Genomic DNA, 8,585 nt, shown 5'->3' with positions numbered 1-8,585 from the left:
ACCCCCCCCCCCCCACTCTAATTGCAGAACACATCTGTGTCGTTCTTGGCTTTGGAACAATGTAACACATCGTACACTACTAGGAGTGATAGTCCGTCGCCGTTTATTACGGCATGGGTTATGTGCGCCTCGCCTTCTCCGTCTACCTTTGACAAATGTGCAGAAACACGCCAGAGCTGGACGGCAATGGTGAATGGAGCGACATCACTGGAGACAAGAATGGCATCAGATAGTGTTTTCGGACGAATCAACGTTCTGTTTGTTTGAAAACCCCAGCCGGCCGCAGTGGCCGTGCGGTTCTAGGCGCTACAGTCTGGAACCGCGTGACCGCTACGGTCGCAGGTTCGAATCCTGCCTCGGGCATGGATGTGCGTGATGTCGTTAGGTTAGTTAGGTTTAAGTAGTTCTAAGTTCTAGGGGACTGATGACCGCAGCAGTTAACTCCCATAGTGCTCAGAGCCATTTGAACCATTTTTGCAAACGCCAGCCGCATTTTGGTTCGTTGCAGACAGGGAGAGCGGCATCACTGTGACTGCTTTCGCACAAGACATACACGCCACATCAGGGGGTTACGGTGTGCGGTGAGATCGGGTACAACCACAAATCCCCGTCAGTGCAGGTCCAGGGCACTGTGATCAGTGTGACCATGTGAATGGCATCCTGCGACCCGTAGCCATATTCTTTGTGCATGACACTCCAGACGCCATTTCTCAGTAAAAGGACGCACCACCGTAAGTTGCTGCACGAACACGTGCCATCTTGAGTGTCACAGAATGTTAGCCTTTTGCTCTGGTTCGGCAGATCACGAGAATAAATTTGAATTATATATTAATACCTTCAGCTGCTGACAGGCGTTGATATATATCAACGGGGGACAGGTGAAAATCTGTGCCCCAACCGGGATTCGAACCCGGGATCTCCTGCTTATATGACAGACACTCTATCCATCTGAGCCACCGAGGGCACAGAGGATAATTCGACTGCAGGGACTAGCTCGCGCACGCCTCCCGCGAGACCCACATTCTCACATATGTTCACAAACTACATTCGTAGTGTCCCACCAGAACACACTCAGTACCCGTAGAAGACATTCTTACCAAGTCCCGTAAGCGTTCGGATAGTATGTGTGCATCCGTGCACTAGAAGAAGGTCCAGGCCGGTATTGCCAGAACTATATACACTACAGGCCATTAAAATTGCTACACCAAGATGAAATGCAGATGATAAACGGGTATTCATTCGACAAATATATTATACTAGAACTGACTTGTGATTACATTTTCACGCAATTTGGGTGCATAGGTCCTGAGAAATCAGTACCCAGAACAAGCACCTCTGGCCGTAATAACGGCCTTGATACGCCTCGGCATTGAGTCAAACAGAGCTTGGATGGCGTGTACAGGTATAGCTGCCCATGCAGCTTTAACACGATACCACAGTTCATCAAGAGTAGTGACTGGCGTATTGTGACGAGCCAGTTGCTCTGCCACCAGACGTTTTCAAAGGTGAAAGATCTAGAGAATGTGCTGGTCAGGGCAGCAGTCGAACATTTTCTGTATCCAGAAAGGCCCGTACAGGACCTCCAACATGCGGTGGTGCATTATCCTGCTGAAATGTAGGGTTTCGCAGGGATCGAATGAAGGGTAGAGCCACGGGACGTAACGCATCTGAAATGTAACGTCCACTGTCCAAATTGCCGTCAGTGCGAACAAGAGGTGACCGAGACGTGTAACCAATGGCACCCCATACCATCACGCCGGCTGATACGCCAATATGGCGATGACGAATACACGCTTCCAATGTGCGTTCACCACGATGTCGCCAAACACGGATGCGACCAACATGATGCTGTAAACAGAACCTGGATTCTTCGGAAAAAATGACATTTTGCCATTCGTGCACCAAGGTTCATCGTTGAGTACACAATTGCAGGCGCTCCTGTCTGTCATTCAGCGTCAGGGGTAACCGCAGCCATGGTCTCCGAGCTGATAGTCATCGTGCTGCAAACGTCGTCGAACTGTTCGTGCATATGGTTGTTGTGTTGCAATCGTCCCCATCTGTTGACTCAGGGACTGAGACGTGGCTGCAGGATCCGTTACATCCATGCGGATAAGATGCCTGTCATCTCGACTGCTAGTGATACGACGCCGTTGGGATCCAGCACGGCGTTCCGTATTACTCTCCTGAACCCACCGATTCCATATTGTGCAAAAGTCATTGTATCTCGACCAACTCGAGCAGCAACGTCGCGATACGATAAACCGCAATCGCGATAGGCTAAAATCTGACCTTTATCAAAGTCGGAAACATGATGGTACGCATTCCTTCTCCTTACACGATGCATCACAACTACGTTTCACCAGGCAACGCCGGTCAACTGCTGTTTGTGTATGAGAAATCGGTTGGAAACTTTCCTCATGTCAGCACGTTGTAGGTGTCGCCACCGGCGCCAACCTTGTGTGAATAATCTGAAAAGCTAATCATTTGCATATCACAGCATCTTCTTACTGTCGGTTAAATTTCGCGTCTACAGCACATCTTCGTGGTGTAGCAATTTTAATGGCCAGTAGTGTACTTATAAAGGGCAAGCTGTATCACTCTGGCGCATAATCATGTTACACAGTCGCATATGAGCTAGAGCACAACCGTCCAGTCGGCGACCAATGAAGTTATGGTAACTTGGGACACTTCAGCGTTGTTATGGAAAATGGCCTAGGTAACACCCATGGCGACCAGTCAACAACAAGACCACCATTGTGCATATAAATCGTGGGCACCTGTCAGATCATCAGACTGGCAAGCCATCGAATTGGCGTCTGCTGTTGCCCTGCCATTTGCCGTGAGGCCGCCATTGCATAATCAACATCCTGCAAGACCGTCTGTCTTGAAACCAAATTCAGGGAGCACACCTACTCTCAAAACAAAACAGCTTTTGGGGGCGCATATGGCTGCCTCAAAGCACTCAGTCACGAACATTGAACACAGTTTAGACATCCTGCATAGATCTCATAAGGGACGGTTTCTTAACATTGTGGAAGAAATTGAAATATACACCCACAAAAATAAAGTTCCGGATTTAATCCTCAATGAGCAAAGCGAATTCAATCATAACGCCTATTTTAGTATTTATGACGACTTACTAAGATGACAACTGTTGCGTGTGGAGATCCAGGCCGAGGGATGAGAGATGGTGCGTGGTGGAGAAGCTGGAAGATGCGTGCAGCGCCTGGCGTCGTTGACGGGGCTCTCCTGCGCGGCCCTCTTGCCCACGGCGATGGACGTCAGACGACTGAGCGGATCGCGGCGCAACACCGAAATGGCGGGAACCATGGAAGCAGACCGTAGAGGAAAACAAGTCCACACCAGCGCCATAGATATATAAATCGCCCTATGTTTTTTAGTTCGTATAAAAATGATAATTTTACTGTTTTTTAATTTTGATAAGTACAGATTTTAACCTTGACATCTACATATTTTAATTAAGTATTTTTGTAGATAGAAGTTAATCCATTATTATTAATATAAATGACGTGCATTCTGCCAACCAATTTTATGTGACGCAGTATGTGAAAGTTGCTGGATTTGGGCGGGTTACTCTTGTAACTGAAATATCAGGTACGTTCTGGTACATTTCATGTTGATTAGATAGGATGAAAAAGATATGCTTCCGTGAAATAGTAAATTAGTATCATTATCGTTACAGGTCTGAAGATGGTTCTGAATGAACCGAAACCGGTCATATGAATAAAAAATTTTGCAATCAAGACGGATTATAAGTAACATATCACTACATTTTCGCTGTTCATGGAGTAAAACATGCACTTCAGGCATGACCTCTTTATTCATTACTTCTTTACTACAAACTCTGTTTGCAACGCGTTTTGTAGACATTATTCACATATAATGCTTAATGAACCTGCAAAAATATATCACAGTACACACATAGTTCAGGGGATAAAACCCCAGAAAGACTCAACTGCACGACGTTTTCATTTATTATCCCTTTGCGATGAACTCTTTTCGGAACAAATTTTGCGGAAAGTATTCACATACTCCACTGAACATATATATCTGCAAAACTGTATCATTCTACGACACTTAGCCGGCCACGGTGTACGTGGGGTTCTAGGCGCTTCAGTCCGGAACTGCGCGCCAACTGCGGTCGCAGGTTCGAAACCTGCCTCGGGCATGGATGTGTGTGATGTCCTTAGGTTTAAGTAGTTTCTAAGTCTAGGGGATTGATGACCTCAGATGTTGAGTCCCATAGTGCTTAGAGCCATTTGAACCATTTTTCTACGACACTTAGTTCACGAGATATGACACTGTAGACACTGAGCTGCGTGAAAGCGAAACTGTGGGGTGAAGTTCGCAAGATACACAGATGGAGTATGAGTATGGGGTGAAGTATGTTAGATATGTGTGCTGCGCAGGCAAGACCACAAGTAAACAGAACCTCCTAAAACCCTGGAATGGGATGGGATGACACAGTGGGGAGAGGGGGAGAGGGGGGGGGGGGAAGAGGATATGGTCAGTGAGTGGGGAAACAAGGAGATGGTCTTAGGTGAGGAGAGGGTAGACTTGGAGGGGTAGAGAAGCAGACTGATAGAGAGTGGGTGGGGAGAGGAGGAGAATATGACCAGAGAGAGCCGCATGACGTGATGGAAAGAGGGTGGTGGATGAATGCAGTGGACAGAAAGAGGAGGAGATGGACAGAGAGGGGAATGCGGATTCAAGCTAATAGAAGATTAAAATAAATACATAGCTGGCTGATGCAGGGTTCTTGGCTATTAAACTTATATATAGAAAAGGAAAATGTGTGTATATGTGTATGTCTATTCTACACCTCCTTCATGAGAAGGACAGCGAGAGGGGGAAGGAGATGGACACAGTTGGGAGATGGACAGAGGGAGAGAAAGGGCAGGGAGGCAGGAAGATCGGAACTAACAGAAGATTGGAGTAAGTACATGCCGAATGCCTGGACTGAACTAGCCAATTATCCATGTGTGTGTGTGTGTGTGTGTTTGTGTGTGTGGACAGATTTCAACCAAACTCGGTACAATAACACTTATTGTATGGAAATAAGTCCTGTGTGATAATAACCACCTACCCCTCATAGGAGTGATATAGGTGGACAGAGAGAAGTTGGAGAAAAGGATCAAAAGAAGGAAAAGGAGGAGATGGAAAGACAGAAGGGGAAGAGCAGGTGGACAGAGAGAGGGGCGAGTTGGGGTGGGGAAGGAGGAGGGATGACAATGGCAGACACTTCGATTGTTCTACGTTGTCGAAGCCGCAGAGGAACTACGAGTACGCATGTGTAGTATCAGACTGCTACCGAGACGATTACCGTGGGATTATTCGTTATAGTTTGTTTTGTAGTCCGTGGTTGCGACAGTTCTGTGATCCGTCTGGGCCATTTGTTACATAAAGTTGTATGGAAACAACTGCCGTACCTCTTGCATAACATGTTACGCAAGTCCTTTGGAAATGAAACAAAAAAGGCGTTCTAACGATGCTGCGCTGTCGTATCTCTGGGCGCCGCAGAAACGTGGCTGACGGCCGCAGCTTGTGCGTGACGCAGGCACAGTGGACCACCGACCACCTGTAGCGAGGCGGGGCTAGATACGGGCTATCTGGCGCTTTGTGCCGCTATCTGCCAGGCCACTGCTGTCGCTTCAATAGGCGGCCGCTACAGCAGGTGTGGCGCCACGGGCGGTCGAATACGGGGCGCTTTTGTTCCTCTGCTAGCCGCCCTGTGTGGAGTAGGCTTCCATTATGTTAGTGGTCGACACACGTACGCGTACGAAAGCACGCCGTCAGGCGTGCGTCATGAAATGGATGCCTTAGGCGACGCAGCAAACAGCGTTTCGTGCAATGAATCGAAATACACTCATCCTCTTTACATGCTACCACGTTCACCGCATGGTTTTAAATACTTGATTTGTATCTGGGCGCTTACTTGCTCATCTATTGAGGCTGAGGAAACAAAGTGAACACCTGTATAATGTGGTGTGAGGTTACCTTTCTCAACAGAGAAGAAATACTCCTCCCGTGGTCGGTTCATTAAGGTCAAGGGTCTCCAAATTACTAGAGCACGAGGGCCACATATCAAATTTAGAAACTCAGTGGAGGCCGATAACACATTTTCTCAGAAATACAAGAAGTGTTGTTGTTGTGGTCTTCAGTCCTGAGACTGGTTTGATGCAGCTCTGCATGCTACTCTATCCTATGCAGGCTTCTTCATCTCCCAGTACCTACTGCAACCTACATCCTTCTGAATCTGCTTAGTGTATTCATCTCTTGGTCTCCCTCTACGATTTTTACCCTCCACCCTGCCCTCCAATACTAAACTGATGATCCCTTGATGCCTCAGAACATGTCCTACCAACCGATCCCTTCTTCTAGTCAAGTTGTGCCACAAACTCCTCTTCTCCCCAATCCTATTCAATACTTTCTCATTACTTATGTGATCTACCCATCTAATCTTCAGCATTCTTCTGTAGCACCACATTTCGAAAGCTTCTATTCTCTTCTTGTCCAAACTATTTATCGTCCATGTTTCACTTCCATACATGTCTACACTCAATACAAATACTTTCAGAAACGACTTCCTGACACTTAAACCTATACTCGATGTTAACAAATTTCTCTTCTTCGGAAATGCTTTCCTTGCCATTGCCAGTCAACATTTTATATCCTCTCTACTTCGACCATCATCAGTTATTTTGCTCCCCAAATAGCAAAACTCCTTACTACCTTAAGTGTCTCATTTCCCACTCTAATTCCCTCAGCATCACCCGACTTAATTCGACTTCATTCCATTATCCTTGTTTTGCTTTTGTTGATGTTCATCTTATATCCTCCTTTCAAGACACTATCCATTCCGTTCAACCGCTGTTCCAAGTCCTTTGCTGTCTCTGACAGAATTACAATGTCATCGGCGAACCTCAAAGATTTTATTTCTTCTCCATGGATTTTAATACCTACTCCGAATTTTTCTTTTGTTTCCTCTTCACTGCTTGCTCAATATAGAGATTGAATAACATCGGGGAGAGGCTAAAACCCTGACTCACTCCCTTCCCAACCACTGCTTCCCTTTCCTGTCCCTCGATTCTTATAACTGCCATCTGGTTTCTGTACAAATTGTAAATAGCTTTTCGCTCCCTGTATTTTACCACTGCCACCTTCAGAATTTGAAAGAGAGTATTCCAGTCAACATTGTCAAGAGCTTTCTCTAAGTCTACAAATGCTAGGAACGTAGGTTTGCCTTTCCTTAATCTGGCTTCTAAGATAATACAAGAAGTAACTTTTAGATAAATTTACTGTTGAAGCTAAAGTCTTCTGGGTTGCTTGGCCACATCGTATTTCTTCTCAACATTTCGACCCCTCTACTTGGATTTTCCTCAGGATCTTATGGTATGTACTGTTCACTGATTGTGTTCGGTCAACGTGGACACAACAAGATCCTGAAGAGCTTCCCCACAGAGGCGTCTAAACGTCGATCGAAAAACAAATGGCTCTGAGCACTATGGGACTCAACTGCTGAGGTCATTAGTCCCCTAGAACTTAGAACTAGTTAAACCTAACTAACCTAAGGACATCACACACATCCATGCCCGAGGCGGGATTCGAACCTGCGACCGTAGCGGTCTCGCGGTTCCAGACTAAACGTCGATCGCTTAGAAGATATATTACGCGGCCTGACAACCCAAATTTTCCCGGCGAATCAACTGTTCAAAAAGATTTCTGGCTTGCAGCCAGTCGTCGTAAATTTCATTGCACGATACTTCCACTGGACAACTGGCAGCCGTCTTCAGGTGAGCCGAACGATGACTGACGAAAACGCTCTCCGCTCTGTCTTATATCGTGCACTGGTGATACTGCCGCGCATGCGTTGCAGTCGCGCAGACAGAAGGACCACACCGCCCAGGGGCAGCGTCCTCGCTGGTGGAACTGCAATACTCAGTTTCCGTCTGTATCGTTGCTGGCCGCAGCTATCGAAGTCTTCTGGCGTCTTCGTCTCGAGCAAATTTCTTAGATGACGGGATTCCGCGAGTTATTCAATTGGTAACCACTGTCGCGGTTCATTAGATTTCCCACGATGCGTATTTCAACGGATTCTTCGAAAATTGAGTCCCAAAAAGTTGTTTAGCCCGCCGGTGTGGCCGAGCGGTTCTAGGCGTTTCAGTTTGGAACCGCGCGACCGCTACGGTCGCAGGTTCGAATCCTGCCTCGGGCATGGATGTGTGTGATGTCCTCAGGTTAGTTGGGTTTAAGTAGTTCTAAGTTCTAGGGGACTGATGGCCTCAGATGTTAAGTCCCATAGTGCTCAAAGTCATTTTTGAAAAAGTTGTTGTTGTGCCCAGAATCGACGTTTTGTCGTACTCCATTGAATGTCCGTTGGAAAAACAACGTTCCACAACAGCAGACTTACTGGGCTGCAGTAGGTGAGTGCAACGTTGATGGTCCGTACAACGCTCTTCCACTGTACTCGTTGTCTGTCCTATATAGGCGATACCACACTGACACAGTATTTTGTAAATACCCGCCTTCCGTAGTAACAAATCAACCTTCACCGATCCGAGCAA

At 46.8% G+C, this 8,585-nt stretch overlaps 1 non-coding gene across 1 annotated transcript; it reads right to left on the bottom strand.

Moving 5' to 3' along the window:
* Positions 1–889: 889 nt before the first annotated feature.
* Positions 890–964, bottom strand: Trnai-uau (transfer RNA isoleucine (anticodon UAU)). Its single transcript has one exon. It is a non-coding gene; the product is annotated as a tRNA-Ile (tRNA).
* Between the last annotated feature and the right edge of the window lie 7,621 nt (positions 965–8,585).

This window comes from Schistocerca nitens, chromosome 1 (assembly GCF_023898315.1).
Source record: "Schistocerca nitens isolate TAMUIC-IGC-003100 chromosome 1, iqSchNite1.1, whole genome shotgun sequence".
Taxonomy (NCBI): Eukaryota; Metazoa; Arthropoda; class Insecta; order Orthoptera; family Acrididae; genus Schistocerca; species Schistocerca nitens.
This window is presented reverse-complemented; position numbering and strand designations above follow the sequence as displayed.